The sequence below is a fragment of the Populus trichocarpa genome, chromosome 6, assembly GCF_000002775.5.
Source record: "Populus trichocarpa isolate Nisqually-1 chromosome 6, P.trichocarpa_v4.1, whole genome shotgun sequence".
Lineage (NCBI taxonomy): Eukaryota > Viridiplantae > Streptophyta > Magnoliopsida > Malpighiales > Salicaceae > Populus > Populus trichocarpa.
In genome coordinates, this window is record NC_037290.2 from 27,376,455 (window position 1) to 27,393,146 (window position 16,692).

The 16,692-nt window shown below is 40.6% G+C and overlaps 1 protein-coding gene across 1 annotated transcript in view; it reads right to left on the minus strand.

Annotated features, from left to right (window-relative positions):
* The window catches only part of LOC7484319 (disease resistance protein RPV1), a 124,711-nt gene that overhangs the window by 100,147 nt on the left and 7,872 nt on the right, over positions 1–16,692 (minus strand). The window lies entirely within an intron of this gene.

Genomic DNA, 16,692 nt, shown 5'->3' on the forward strand with positions numbered 1-16,692 from the left:
ACAAGGAGAGATATGCACTGGCGATACGAATGAGAACTGGATAGATATCCGGCGATATGTTGCGTGCTGAGTTATTTTTTTATGAATAGAAAAATACTTATGTGATATATGTTACAAGTTCTAGACCTCTCTTTGCAAAATACCACCAATCGATATTGCCATCATGGTAATAATTTCTATTACCATGGAAAGCACAATAATAATTTCTAAAAATACGAGAAGCTATTTCAAATTTGGCTACGTGTGCTGCATCATCATCATCATCATCGCTACTGTTGTGGGCAATGATAACTTCATCCTTTGATTGGATATCATCATCATTTCCTTCCTCTTCATGCAACCATTGGACACCAATCGCCTTTACTTGGAAAGCTGGACCAAGTGGAAGCACTGAAATACTCACGTCATCACCATTATCAAATGTAGGATCATCGCCCCCTAATTTCCTGTGGCTTAGCGTTTGGATTTCACCAACCCCACGCTCGTAACGCATAGGGCAAGTAGAGGTTTCAAAAAGCATGGATCGACCACTGGTATTGTTTCTGATTTCAATATAAAAAGGACGACAACGACCGAACCCTGACATCATACAACACCTTGTGAACAAATTAAATCCACATATCCGGAGCGTCCCAGGTGAGGATATTTTGAATGAAAAGTTATATCTACAAACTCATTCTGAATTAGCCATTTATCCTCTTCTTCCTCCTCATAAAACACCCTTAACTCCTCATCTTCATCAAATACATATACGTTGAATTTGCCATGATCAAATAATACCTGTACCACCAAAACAAAGTCTATAAAATGAGCAAAAGAAAAGTATTCAAATGTAGATTTCCAAAACAATAAAATGGGTGAGGGAGGACCTCAAATCTCGATGTCTGTATTTGAGCACAAACCGTTTCCATTATTCTGAACATGTGAGAGTCAAACTTTTGGATTAATTCTTGCTTTATCCGATCTTGGAACTCGGCTAAGTGATCACAACCATCTGCTAAAATCCAACGGTGTCGATTTGCAAGGCTTTGCAGTGAATAGCAAAAGGACACATCTAACGAATCCAAATGGGATGGAAGCTCTGGGAGTGCCTGAAGCATTTTGCAATTTCTTAAAATCAAAACTCTGAGCAGACCAAGATCCTTGATGCTTTCTGGAAAAAAACGAATTGGAGTTCCACTTAAATCTAGACTCTCCAAGAAGCGTGGCAGTGAAAACAAGGTAAATCTCAACATTTTCCTCGCTGAAAACCTAGAGGGAAAGAATAGCTTCAACGGAAGAGATGTAATGTATGATGCACTTGCAACAATTCCATCACTTTGAAGCAACTTGCGCCCTTGATGATGCTCTAACTCCATATTCATGCTGTCAAGATTTGAGCAACCATCTAAAACCAGCTCTTGAAGTGAATTGAATCTACTCAATTCTTCTGGAAGCTCCATAAGACTTGTACAATTTCTTAGATTTAAGATCAACAGTTTTTGTAAATCACCAATAGAATTGTGAATTTGAACCAAACGGACGCAGTCTTCAAGTATTAGCTTTTCATGGGCTGGGAGACCCGAGAAGTCAGGGGTTCTAATGAGATCACGAGAGTGACGGAGATCAAGAACTTTTAATTTTGGAAGAAACTGTGACAATACATGAATTTAGCTGTTATCAATTGAAAACGAGAGAGATAGCTATAGAGACTGTGACAATACATGAATTTAGTTTATACATACCAGTTTGCCTTTCCAAGCATCAACTATACAACTTCTGGATAGATCAAGAACCACAAGCTTCTCCAAGCATACGTGATTTGGTATGGATCTCGAAGACAATCCATGCCAACATAACCATATCAAATTCTTGGGAAAGCGCTCAAAACTTCCATGAAAATTAGTGTAGTTTAGTTGGAGAAATTTTACATCTGTCATCTTTCTAAAAGCATCCGTGCTGAGGATAGGAAACAAACTTGTTTGTAATTTTCCCCCATCGGAAAAATCAGAAAGCCATTGTTGAAAGAAGTTAAGCATGTGGCGCTTTCGGCTTACCATTGAATCAGTACAACAACTTTTGCATAATTTGTTGTGCATACTGGACCGAAAGCAAACACAAAGAAAACACAAAACAAGCAGATTTACGTGGTTCCCCAAAACCGGGTACGTCCACGGAGGCAGCAGATTGTATATTATTGGAGGAATGATACAAACACTCAAATCAACCCAGTACAATCCCACAAAACCCAGTGTTTCACTCTTACACTCGGTGTTTCTCTCAAATCTGCACTTTCTCACTCTCACAGTTGCACTTACACTCACTGCATACTTCCTCTACACTTACACTCACTGCACTCTCTATCTCCATTTATACAAGAAAGAAGAGCCTTGGCAGTAACCCATGTGCAGCCTAATAAATGCCAACCAACTACTACAAGAAGAAAGTCATGGTGGTTGGAAAAAGGTTGACAAATTTGCAAATGTTGACAATTTGCTACATAATTATCTTCCATTAATGCATGCATATCAATAGTAAGGCCACGCAATTTTTCAGCATCCTGCATAATAATATTAAAAGTACATGAGAAAGGAAAGTAAATGAAAGAATATGTTAAGGCACCACAAACCATTTAAGTAGACGTATAAAAAAATTGAGCTACTTACAGTACGGTACAAGCATCCTCGTGACGCCATATTCTTTGACATTTGGGAGATTCTTGATGAGCAATTTCCCTTTGTCAAGATATCAAATGCTCTGCTTCAGCCACCTCTGCTTCAGCCACCTGTCAAAGAGAATAGAGAATATAATGGTTAGCAAGTTTGTTAATATTGTTAGGCAGTTAATGAATTCTGTTACAGTTGAGTAGAAAACGTAACCAAGCTTCTCATCTTCTGTTGATATAAAATGAATGTAACAATGCTGGGAACGTATCAAGTGAATAAAACACATAGACATTTTCTTCTTCCTCTGCATTACAGCAGCATCTTTCCCTACTTCTATTTTGCTTCTTGTTCATCTCTGTAACAATTCTTGCTAGATTTCATGGTATCAGAGCTTAGGATTGTTAGTATCTTGTGAGCTTGTGATTTCTCTGCTTCTAATCTCTGTTTCTGGCGTTATTATCACCATATTCAACCAAAAAATTTCATAATAATGATCTGCCTATCATCTGTTTGATATATTGTCAAATTGAAAGACTTCTCTTCAAACACTCTTCTCAAACCTGTGATTCTCTTCCTCTTCTGTCGCTTGAACTTCAAAAATGGTAACAACTTCTCAACTACAGATCATCCAATCTCCCATTACCTCTTTACTTCCTACAGTTTCAATAGCAGTAACCGTTAAATTGGATGACACAAATTACCTCATCTGGAACTTTCAAATGCAAATTCTACTGAGAGTCATGGTATTTTAGGATTTGTTGATGGATCAACAAAGTGTCCACATCGGTTTGATGTAGCCTCTGATGTTGAAGGTGCTGAAACTGATGATTACAAAATTTGGAAAATGCATGACCGGGCATTGATGCAGTTGATTATTGCTACCCTCTCTTCAACTGCAATCTCTTACGTTATTGGATGTGTTAGCTCTCATGACATGTGGATTCAACTGAAGGATAGATTTTCCACAATCTCTAAGGCACGAATTTTTCAGATGAAAAGTGAGCTTCAAACCATCAAGAAGGGCTTCGATACTGTGACTCAATATTTGCAGAAAATCAAAGATGCTCGGGATCATCTTTCTGCAGTAGGGGTTTATTTTGAAGATGATGACATTGTCATCTTAGCTCTCAATGGTCTTCCTTCTGATTATAACACCTTTCGGTGTATGGTTCGCGGCCGAGACAACGTGTTATCTCTTAAAGATTTTCGGTCTCAATTGCTGGCTGAAGAAGCTACTCTTGAGCAAACTTATTCTGCTGCTTTGTTTGTTCCTGCAATGATGGCTCAACATCAAGTATCTCCTGGCAAAGCTCTTGTTCTTGATGAAGGTAACTCTCATTCTCATCCTTCAAGCTCCAAGTCTGCTCTACCTCCTGGTTTCCATGGAGGATTTAATGGTCATAACAATGGATTTCATGGTTCCAATGGTGGATACTTTGGCAATCAGGGGTCTCACTTTAAGGGACGTGGCAGAGGACGTCATCAGTATCAGTTCAGTCCACGTCCTTATCAGGTTCCACCTACGTCTCACCCTGGTATTCTTGGTCCTGGCATTGACATTCCTACATGTCAAATTTGCACTAAGAAAGGTCATGTAGCTGCTGATTGCTATCAACGTCACACTCTGCCTCCTAATTCTGCCTCTTCCATTCAATGTCAAATTTGTTGGAAATTTGGGCACACTACTGTTCAGTGTTATCATCGAGGTAATTTCAGCTATCAAGGCCAGCCTCCCTCCAGTAATCTTGGTGCTATGCATGCTGCGTTCCCACCTCCTTCTCCTCTAGAACAATTTTGGGTGGCTGATACTGGCGCCACCACACATATGACCTCTGATTTGGCTCAACTTAATCTGGCTGCACCTTTCTCAGGAGCTGATACTGTTACCACTGCAGGAGGTTCAGGTTTGACCATTTCTAATATTGGTTCCTCTAATCTGGATGTTCCTCATTGCTCCTTACAATTAAAGCAAGTTTTGCATGTGCCAAAACTCTCTCAACACTTGTTATCGGTTCATAAGCTGTGCAAAGATAACAACTGCCGTTTTATTTGTGATGCTTTTGGTTTTTGGATTCAGGACAAAATCACGGGGAATGTTCTCCTCAAGGGACTGTGTAGAGCTGGGTTATATCCTATTCCTTTCTCTTTTTCGTTTCCTTCACAGTCTCTCTTTCCAAATAATCTGGTTTGTTATCTTGGTAAACAGGTCAACACAAGTCTTTGGCACAAGCGTTTTGGTCATCCTTCTAGCACAGTCACCTCTGCCATGTTAAAACAATCCCAGATTTCTTTCACATCAGACACATCCAAATTTGTTTGTACCACTTGTTTAGAAGGTAAACTTGCCAAACTTCCTTTTCCTTATCCGGCAGTTAAATCTGTTAAACCTTTAGAGGTCATTCATAGTGATGTTTGGGGGCCTTCTCCCACTGTATCTGTTGAAGGTTTCAGATATTATGTTAGCTTCATTGATGAATGTACTCGTTTTACTTGGATTTTTCCAATGATCAATAAAGGAGAGGTTTATTCCATTTTTGTTTACTTTCATACCTTCTTAGTTACTCAATTCTCTGCTACTCTTCGAGTCTTTCAGAGTGATGGGGGTGGTGAGTATCTTAGTAATAAATTCAAACATTACCTCCTTACCAAGGGTATTATCCATCAAATGTCTTGTCCCTACACTCTGGAACAAAATGGCCTTGCTGAGCGTAAACATCGGCATATTTTAGAAACAGCCATCACTCTATTACAAACTGCCCATTTACCTCCGAAATTTTGGTTTCATGCTTGTGCTACTTCCATTTTTTTTTATTAATAGAATGCCCTGTCAAATTCTTCAACACAACTCACCATATTTCCTGCTCTATGGTTCTCCACCGGTTGTTCATCATTTGCGAATATTTGGTTGTGCTTGTTTTCCTTTACTCAAGCCTTATAATTCTAACAAGCTTCAGCCTAAGACTTCTGTTGCTACCCAATTTTTGACCCATGTTTTGATAAATTTTCAGAAAAATCCAAAAATAGCGAAAAAACATTGAAAATCCAAAAAATACATTTTTAATACATTTGCATCGTTTTTAGCATTTTTAGCATCGTCTCAAAAGAATTTAAATTTTCAAAGACATTTGGAACGCGTTCAACTTTTAACGCGTTATTTTTAAAATCACTGATTTTCCTTGTTGAGTTGACGTTGATATTGCTCGCTTTCAAAAATACAAAAAAAATAAGAAAAATCAAAATTTACAAAAAAAAGAGGAAAAGAGAAGGAAAGGAAAAGTTGAGGGACTAGTTTGAAAACCTAGCAAAACTTTTCCTATAAATACCAAGCTACACTGATTTTTTCAGGGGGGGTAATTTTGAAACATCAGAAAAATACAAAAAAAAAACAAACCCTAAACCTAACCCTATCTCTTTGCAAACAGCCGCCCCCCCGGCTGGTTTGAATTTTTCTCCCCGAGTCTTCTTCTCCTGAAGCCAAGACAACCGGCCCCCTCCCCTTGTTTTTTTTCTCTCATCTTCTTCCCCTCAGCAGTCGGCAGCACCCAGCAGAGCCTTCCTTCTCCAGCTCCTCCCTCACAAATCGCCCTGCAGCCGACCTCCAGCAGCGGCAGGTTCTGCCCACATTCGACAGACCCAGCTCTCTCTCCATCCACGCCGGCCTCCAGCGAGCACCACAACAGCAGCAGCTCAACGCCGGCCTCCAACGAGCACCACAACAGCAGCCGCTCCTCCCCACTCTCGCCGTCCGCCTCCTCATCTTCCCCGATCTCTTCATCTCCATCAACACCGAAGCTTCCTCCAGCAGCAGCCAACACACGGCAGCACCCACAGAGTCAACAGCCGTTCCCATCTCCACCCGACAAACCCAGCAGACCCGAACCGGCCACCAGCTGCTGCACAGCCATCGCCGCCCAAACGCCAGACCTGCCACCCAAAGCAGAGGAGAAGACGAAACCCACAACAAATTGACCCGCCGTGTAGTCGAAGAAGGAGAAGGGAGAGAAGCCGATCTGGACCAAAAAGAAAAAATTAAAATCAACTGTTGTTGTGCGTTGTTTCTCCTTGTTGCAGGTGACGGTGACCTTCACCGCCGGCGTAGGGAGACAGAGAAGAAGAAGAGGTTCCCGATCCACCGGTTTCTGCCACCTTCATCGGCGGCGGCGCGTGAATCCACGCGCCGCCAGTGACGGTGGCGCCAGTTCCACGCGCCGCCACTGTTCTGGCAGCTCCAGAAGTCGGCCTGATACTGTTCCGGGTTGTTTGGTTCATTTTGTAATTTTCAAATTGTTTAATGTAATATTTGTGTAATTTTGAGTTTTTTTTATAATTTGTACTTTGTGTAAATGTGGAGGAAAAAGAAAAAAGAAAAGAAAAGAAAAGAGAAGAAAAAAAAACAAATAATAATAGAAAAAGAGTTGTGCGTGTTTTGTTTTTTTTTTGTTATGTATGTTATTGAATAAAAAGAAAAAAAATGAATTTAATTTATATGCACAAATATCTAAAGGACAGATAAAAATCATGTTGTATTTTCCACAAAAATGTAGAACATGTATCTACATATATTTTGGGAACTAATAACTGATTTATCAAAGCCTTAGAATTGGGCTAAAATTTTATTTTTAAATCACATCAAGTCCACGAAGCAGCTTACCTCAGGTAGGGTGCGTTAGGGGTGCTAATACCTTCCCTAACCACAACCAGTCCCTTACCCGCGAATCTCTGATAAGACCAGTACCCGGGTTTCCTAGTAGCCTTCAACAAATTACTAGGTGGCGACTCCAACGAACCAATCAAAGCAAAACGACAAACGATAAAATCGCCAGCCGATGCCGCGCGGATGATTTTTTTTACGTGCGACAGAATGGCGACTCCACTAGGGAAGGTATTGTTTTCAACATTATTGGACTAAGCTTTGTGTATTTGATGTGTTTATGTTTTTGCATTTTTGTCTTGTTTTATTTATGTTTTATTCATGCATTGTATAGAATTGTTTCATGCATCACATATTTTGATTTTTTAAAGCACACACAAGCTTCAGGTTAGGAGGGGGACTAGCAGCTTACCTTACGACTTTTAGTCAAGGTTTAAGTTTGTGTAAACCCCAACTCTTCGTTGAGTGCTTAGACTGGTAATAGTTGGACATGTGCCATCTCATTGCCTACAAGCCCCCATATTGCCTCCACGAGGGCAATCACTGGGACAACAAGAGACCCTTTTTAGAGACCAAGTAGTAAACCTACCTTTTGTCTCACTTAAAAAAAATTAGAACCTGCCTTTAGGATGTGTGCTCCGTATACATTGTTTTGCATCAGGGCAAACCCTTCTTGAAGCATCTTGAACTCAAGACTTTTGGGTGACCCAATGGCCGTCACTCAGAAAATTTTCATTGTAGAGTTTGGGCAAGAATCAAGATTCTTGTTTCATCATACAAGAGTTACGACCATATGTCACCCCTCGAAGGGCGAGTTCTTCATATAGATTACATGTTTATACATTTATCATGCATGTACCATGGAGAAAAATAGGTTCCCCTGTCCGAGGTTTACTACACTGGATGGAAAAGGATGGATAATAAAGAAAGGGGTCAGAGAGAAGCACAGAATCAAAGGAAAGTTGAGAGCATCAAAGGTGAAGTAGATAGGCTCAGATCTGCCTGAACAAGTGTTGAGCATCAAATGGAAAGAGAATGTCTGCAAAATCTTCTGTGGAAACACTGCTTGTCCACGTCCAAGTGAAGCTGCACCTCTCCATTTCAGTCCTGAACAACAATAGCAATGCCTTCAGTCATCAACTAATGACAACCTTTGTTCTTGTTCAGTTGCACTGATAATTATTCATCGCCTCCGTATCTGCTAATGGAACCAAATAACTACTAGCCTTCTGTGCATGGTGTATTAGCCTTCTTTGACGTTACCCCAACTGTTAGCTCAATTCCAGTTCAGCGGCACAAGATGTAAAAACAAAACAAAAAACAAAAAAAAAACCCGAAAAAAAAACTGAAAAAAAAAACCATGATTAGACACTGAACTTCTACGTTGCAGAGCTCTCTCTGTAGAGATTCGTTTGTGGCTCTGCAAGTGGGGAATGCAAGAGGGAATGTAGTATTTTCATATGCTACAAAAATTTGCCCCATCAATTTCAGAACCGAAACACTGGAGTAGGCAGAAGGGTCACACCTGGTCTGAAAACATGAGCCGTCATTAAACTTCAACGCGGCAGAGCTCTCTCTACAAAAATTCTTTTGTGGCTCTGCAAGTGGGGAATGCAAGAGGGGATGCAGTACTTTCATATGCTACAAAAATTTGGCTCATCAGTTTCAGCACTGAAACACTGGAGTAGGCCGAAGAGTCAGACCTAGTCTGAAAACATGAGCAGTCGTCGAACTTTGACGTGGCAGAGCTCTCTCTACAAAAACCCGTTTATGGCTCTGCAAGTGGGGAATTCAAGAGGGGATGTAGTAGTTCCATAAAATGTGAAAAGTTACCCCACCAGCTTCAGCATCAAAACACTGTAGTAGGCAGAAAAGCCAGACTTGAGCTAGAAAACAGGAGCAAATATAGAACTTCACCGTGGCAGAGCTCTCTCTGCAGAAATCTGTTTGTAGATCTGCAAGTGGAGAATCCAAGAAGGGATGCAGTAGTTTCTGATCATCTATAATTTTCTCTCATCGGTGTTAGCTTGAAAATGCAAAAGAAGGGAAAAGAGACAAACCTCGGCTGAAAAATAGAAAGAAGATTGAAACTTCAACAGAGCAGAGCTCCCTCTACAGGTGTCTGTTTGCTGCACTGTCAGTGAGGGATCGAAGAGGAGACAAAGGATTTTAGATTCATCAGGTTCTCTTCCAATAAAGACAATGCGTGATTCCACACGTCGGCAGTGACAATGCTGCAAGTCTTCGGGTGCTGCCAAGATTACCTAGCTACTGGAAGGTCTCCAACAATTCTCATACAACCGCAACAACATTGGAAGATTGACATGATGTTGTGAGGATTGCCAAAAGAATTGAGCTAGCTATCGAGAGAGGAAAGATTGAAGGATCTACCATGGATTCCAAAACAGTGATGAGAGTTGAATCAGAAGATGACTCTCAATTGAGAAACCTCAGTCATTTTGCCTAGTCAGGTCTTGCCATAACATCAATTGCTCAAGTGTCTTTGCCAAGATTGACATCTTTCTGCCACCCAAGTTGGACTACTAACATCTGTCAGATTCCAGACTTTTTGCCTGACTCTGTTAAATCCCATGCAACCACCGTTTTCTAGGTGGTATAATCCAGACAAGAGATGTGATGTCATGGTGGGGTCCTTAGCTATTTCAATTGAACAATTGCAAGAATCGAGTCCGGAAGTTGGTGAGCAAAAGACGAGAGGAATCTGTGAAGGAGCTTGTCATCGATCATTTTAGCGCCAGAACATCCTCAGAATGACGAGTGATCGGAATTGCTTGGCAAAACAAAGATATTGCCAAAGAGGCTGATCTAAGAAGGGGTTAAACTGTCAATCATTTTTGTTATGGATTTTGCCATCCTGCATTTCGTTTTGGGGTCACATCTCATCCTTGAACGAAACATGTCTTTCCTTTGTCTTCCTGTTGTTTTGAAATCAAGAGATGCTTCTTTCAAAGTGTATTTTTACAAAATATTTTGATCAAGCTCCAACATGCGATTAAGATTAATCAATCCTGAAGATTAAAAGTATTTTGATTGCAGAAATAACTTGATGCTTGAAAATGACATGAGGTGACCAAACAATTTTGAACTCATACCTCTTGAAACTGAGCCACACATCATGTAGCTAAATTTTAAGTATGCATAATGACATGTAGTGGATTCAATAGTTATGGACTCGAATCATGACTCTTACAAGTTCTAATCATTACAATAGATGAGGTCAAAATTTATCGGTTCTAACCGACATTGCTTGAAATGAGAAAAGGCCATTTTTGTTATCCTTTCACATTTCTTGAAATATTATCCCTTGCGGTCCCCATTTGAGCTTGATAGAAAATTTTTTCAAGAAAACCCTGACTAGGATCACACCCCGCACTGGGGGCAAATAAGAGAAGACAAAAGTGAAAGAGAAGGCTTAGAACAAAAGTTCAACGTTTGAGAGTGAGTTAAAAGAAAGAAGACCTAGACTGGGGGTGTGTTAGAAAACTATGAGAAATGCTATGTGAAAGCCATGACCTTTGGCATCCATGATAAAGCCCTGAAGTTATCAGATGATTGAGTTTGGTTATTCATCAAAGAAAAAGTTGGATTTGCATATAACCTATGTTAAGAGAATTTTGATATTTAAGGTTAATAAGGTTATATGTCATTTCCTCTACAAAGACAACAATAGAAAAAGAGTTGATGAATAGTTTGATGTTGATCCTAGGTCTTTGAAACCCTCAAACACCTTTTGAGCTTGTGAAATCCCTTTCTTTCATAGCCATGAACCATAGCCTACATTACGTGCTCTTAAAAGCCCTTTTTAATCAAGTAAACAATTTGAACCGATAAATGGCGCTCTCAAAAACTTGAAGAGCTTTTCCATAAGAGTCGTGGCTTCATGGATTAAGCTACTGGTTATTATGCATGCTGATAAAATTGGTGCTAAAAAAGAAAACAATATTTCTTGATGAATCCTCAAGTTTTGACTTGAGCCTTTTGTTTTCCTTGAAACTCACAGAAGGTCACCTCATTGTAGACCGTGAAAAGATATACCCAAGATCAAAGATTAAAACTGACATAAAGAACCATGAAAAAAGTCATTTTAAACTTACAACGGGTCCATTTCTGTTTTCAAAATACAAGACAATCAAGGGATTACATTGAATGATGTGTGTTGGGTCTTTGACCAAAAAGCATGATTTTCAAAAGATCTTTTCCAAAACTGATATCTCTTTGATTTCATTTCAACAATTAGACTCGAATTGACATGATCTTTGAAATATGAGAGTTGATTCCAGAACAAGAAATATTGTTAAACAACAAGAACATCGACCAAATCCTTGACAAGAATGACATCAACATTTCTCGACACTCCTTGAAAAGTTGACCACCTGGAGGCAATACAGTGGACCCTGAGAAAGAAAACAAAAGGCATTCAGATCAGCTGGGGGCAATTAAAGATGATCAAATGATGAATCAATGCACTGAGGACAATGGTGTTTAAAGAAAGCTAATCAGCAGGACAAGCATTTAGATCATTACTGGGGGCAATGTTGTTCAAAGACAGTCAGTGATTTAGTGAACTTCAGCAGCAATTGATGAGCAACGCTGCACTTGAAGGGCATTTTATTATCGTCAGCTAAAACATGGCTATGACACCTAACATATGTTATCAGGTGAGTGCATTTGAATGAACATCTAACATATGCACACCACCAAGACTGACGGTGGATCAAAGATGTACCTGAAGGACATCTTCATAGCATCATCTTTTGAAACATGGCTAGCAATCGATGAGGATACATGAATAAATGTAATTGAATGGTGAAAAGATGCACACCACCAAGATTTGATTGTGGAACAATGCTGTACTTGAAGGATAATGTCATATTATCATCTCCAACATGGCCATGACTTTTGAACGATGTTATCGCATAGTTGTGAATATTGGAAGGATGCACTCACCAAGACTGACTGTGGGACCATCTATTCTGAATCTCAAATGCGCACTTCACCGTATGAATATGGGTGATGAACATCATTGATGATGCCAACGCATTTCCATTTATGATCTGATTTGACAAGCTGAGAGGAATCCATGGAGAAGAACATTGAGCTTACAACAAAGAACTTTTCACTGCAAGCTATGAGATGCATGTCTGGACGACTGGATAATTAATTTCCATGAAGACTGGTGATAACATTACTTGAAGAGTATTGTTTCAGCTTGAGGCAAGTTTATGACTGATTGACAATCATGATGGTGTTGGCACGATGCGCACAATCAATGAGATAACAATTCTCAGGATAATACAGAGGATGAATGATCGGTTAAGATCTTCATGATGAATCAAGCAACACCACAATAGGGGGCAAAGTCAAGCTTAATAAACAACGAGAGCAGTAATCGTCATTGGACAGCCTAGATTGGGCACTGCACTTACAGCTAAGTGGATGGCTAGCACACGAATGAGTCAGTACATGGGAAGGACAAATAAAGCTTTGGAATGCAAACAAAGGCACCCTATGACGATGGATCATCAAAGGGGGGGACCTATATTTCACATCAGGTAAGGATGCATGCATGTCATCTAACCTCAAAGCATTGCACATACTTGTGATTTGTTACAGAAAGATCCTCAATGAAGTCCAGCAAGTTTGTGGACAAAGAAAGAATCATTGAGTTGATGATGACAAAGAATCGGTTTAGATCCTGGAACGAGAAGAGAATGAGATGAACCCTGCCAGTAGGAGAATCTCAAAGAAACGAGGAGATTAACCCCGTCATCAAAAGGAGTCTTCAAGTCAACCTGCAACCAGAAAGCGCCAAGTTTGTCAGCCTTATCCTGCCAGGACTGCTCCAACCAAGTCTTTTTGCCAGGTAAGTCACATTCTATCTTTGGGTAGGTCACCCATTATAACGCGACCACTTCATATTTTTTTTATCCTCCATCTGGGTAGGTCACCCATTACAATGAGACCACTTCATATTTTTTCTATCCTCCACCTGGGTAGGTCACCTATAATAATGAGACCACTTCATATTTTTCTCATCTTTCATCTGGGTAGGTCACCCATAACAATGAGACCACTTCACATTTTTTCTATCTTCCATCTGGGTAGGTCACCCATAACAATGAGACCACTTCACATTTTTTCTATCCTCCACCTGGGTAGGTCACCCATAACAATGAGACCACTTCACATTTTTTCTATCCTCCACCTGGGTAGGTCACCCATTATAACACGACCACTTCACATTTTTTCTATCTTCCACCTGGGTAGGTCACCCATTATAATGAGACTGCACTTCACATTTTTTCCGTTTGGGTAGGTCACCCATCATAATGAGACCGTTTTCCACATTATTTTTCTTGGGTTCGTCACCCATACAATGAGACCATCATTTTTTCTTGGGTTCGTCACCCATACAATGAGACCATCATTTTTCTTGGGTTCGTCACCCATACAATGAGACCATCATTTTTTCTTGGGTTCGTCACCCATACAATGAGACCATCATTTTTTTCTTGGGTTCGTCACCCATACAATGAGACCATCATTTTTCTTGGGTTCGTCACCCATACAATGAGACCATCATTTTTCTTGGGTTCGTCACCCATTACAATGAGACCATTTGTTCCACATTCTTTGTTTTGGTTTAATGAGGTCGCCAGATGGGATCTCATGTAGCTTTGGTTAAAGGGAATCGCCAGATGGGATTTCAGGTTGACCGAGCTACCACATTTTTTAGTTCCAATTTAATGAGGTCGCCAGATGGGATCTCATGTAGCTTTGGTTAAAGGGAATCACCAGATGGGATTTCAGGTTGACCGAGCTACACACATTTTTTAGTTTTGGTTTAATGAGGTCGCCAGATGGGATCTCATGTTGGTTCTGGTTAAAGGGGATCGCCGGACGGGATCTCAGGTTAGCCCAACCACACAGGATATTGGTTCTGGTTAAAGGGGATCGCCGGACGGGATCTCAGGTTAGCCCAACCACGCAGATTTTGATTTTGGTTCAAGGAGATAGCCCGATGGGATCTCACAGAAAAAAAAAAGGGAAAGAAAAATAAAAAAGAGAGAAAGAAGGAAAGGAGAAGGAAAAAAAAAAAACAAACATTTAGAATTTTTCTTTACAAAGCTTACTATGCAAAACATTGAGGAGTTTTGCTTCGTAAGCATTGTAAAGAGGGGGCATCTGTTGCTACCCAATTTTTGACCCATGTTTTGATAAATTTTCAGAAAAATCCAAAAATAGCGAAAAAACATTGAAAATCCAAAAAATACATTTTTAATACATTTGCATCGTTTTTAGCATTTTTAGCATCGTCTCAAAAGAATTTAAATTTTCAAAGACATTTGGAACGCGTTCAACTTTTAACGTATTATTTTTAAAATCACGGATTTTCCTTGTTGAGTTGACGTTGATATTGCTCGCTTTCAAAAATACAAAAAAAATAAGAAAAATCAAAATTTACAAAAAAAAGAGGAAAAGAGAAGGAAAGGAAAAGTTGAGGGACTAGTTTGAAAACCTAGCAAAACTTTTCCTATAAATACCAAGCTACACTGATTTTTTCAGGGGGGGTAATTTTGAAACATCAGAAAAATACAAAAAAAAAACAAACCCTAAACCTAACCCTATCTCTTTGCAAACAGCCGCCCCCCCGGCTGGTTTGAATTTTTCTCCCCGAGTCTTCTTCTCCTGAAGCCAAGACAGCCGGCCCCCTCCCCTTGTTTTTTTTCTCTCATCTTCTTCCCCTCAGCAGCCGGCAGCACCCAGCAGAGCCTTCCTTCTCCAGCTCCTCCCTCACAAATCGCCCTGCAGCCGACCTCCAGCAGCGGCAGGTTCTGCCCACAGCCGACAGACCCAGCTCTCTCTCCATCCACGCCGGCCTCCAGCGAGCACCACAACAGCAGCAGCTCAACGCCGGCCTCCAACGAGCACCACAATAGCAGCCGCTCCTCCCCACTCTTGCCGTCCGCCTCCTCATCTTCCCCGATCTCTTCATCTCCATCAACACCGAAGCTTCCTCCAGCAGCAGCCAACACACGGCAGCACCCACAGAGTCAACAGCCGTTCCCATCTCCACCCGACAAACCCAGCAGACCCGAACCGGCCACCAGCTGCTGCACAGCCATCGCCGCCCAAACGCTAGACCTGCCACCCAAAGCAGAGGAGAAGACGAAACCCACAACAAATTGACCCGCCGTGTAGTCGAAGAAGGAGAAGGGAGAGAAGCCGATCTGGACCAAAAAGAAAAAATTAAAATCAACTGTTGTTGTGCGTTGTTTCTCCTTGTTGCAGGTGACGGTGACCTTCACCGCCGGCGTAGGGAGACAGAGAAGAAGAAGAGGTTCCCGATCCACCGGTTTCTGCCACCTTCATCGGCGGCGGCGCGTGAATCCACGCGCCGCCAGTGACGGTGGCGCCAGTTCCACGCGCCGCCACTGTTCTGGCAGCTCCAGAAGTCGGCCTGATACTGTTCCGGGTTGTTTGGTTCGTTTTGTAATTTTCAAATTGTTTAATGTAATATTTGTGTAATTTTGAGTTTTTTTTATAATTTGTACTTTGTGTAAATGTGGAGGAAAAAGAAAAAAGAAAAGAAAAGAAAAGAGAAGAAAAAAAAAACAAATAATAATAGAAAAAGAGTTGTGCGTGTTTTGTTTTTTTTTTTTTTGTTATGTATGTTATTGAATAAAAAGAAAAAAAATGAATTTAATTTATATGCACAAATATCTAAAGGACAGATAAAAATCATGTTGTATTTTCCACAAAAATGTAGAACATGTATCTACATATATTTTGGGAACTAATAACTGATTTATCAAAGCCTTAGAATTGGGCTAAAATTTTATTTTTAAATCACATCAAGTCCACGAAGCAGCTTACCTCAGGTAGGGTGCGTTAGGGGTGCTAATACCTTCCCTAACCACAACCAGTCCCTTACCCGCGAATCTCTGATAAGACCAGTACCCGGGTTTCCTAGTAGCCTTCAATAAATTACTAGGTGGCGACTCCAACGAACCAATCAAAGCAAAACGACAAACGATAAAATCGCCAGCCGATGCCGCGCGGATGATTTTTTTTACGTGCGACAACTTCCACTTGTATTTTTCTGGGGTATGCAGGTCAGTATAAGGGGTATATTTGTTTTTCTATTTGCACAAATCGTTTCTTTGTCACTAGACATGTTCTATTTGATGAATCCATGTTTCCTTACTCACATGTGCTTCTTGTATCCCCTTCCACTTCCTCATCCCCTTGTCTACATCCCACTGTGTTCCTTCTTATTTCTCCTCCTACTCCAGCGGCTGCATCTCAGCCTCTACTGTCTTCCAGTTCCTCTTCTCAGTCTGCACTATCTCACAGTTCCTCCTCACAGCCTAC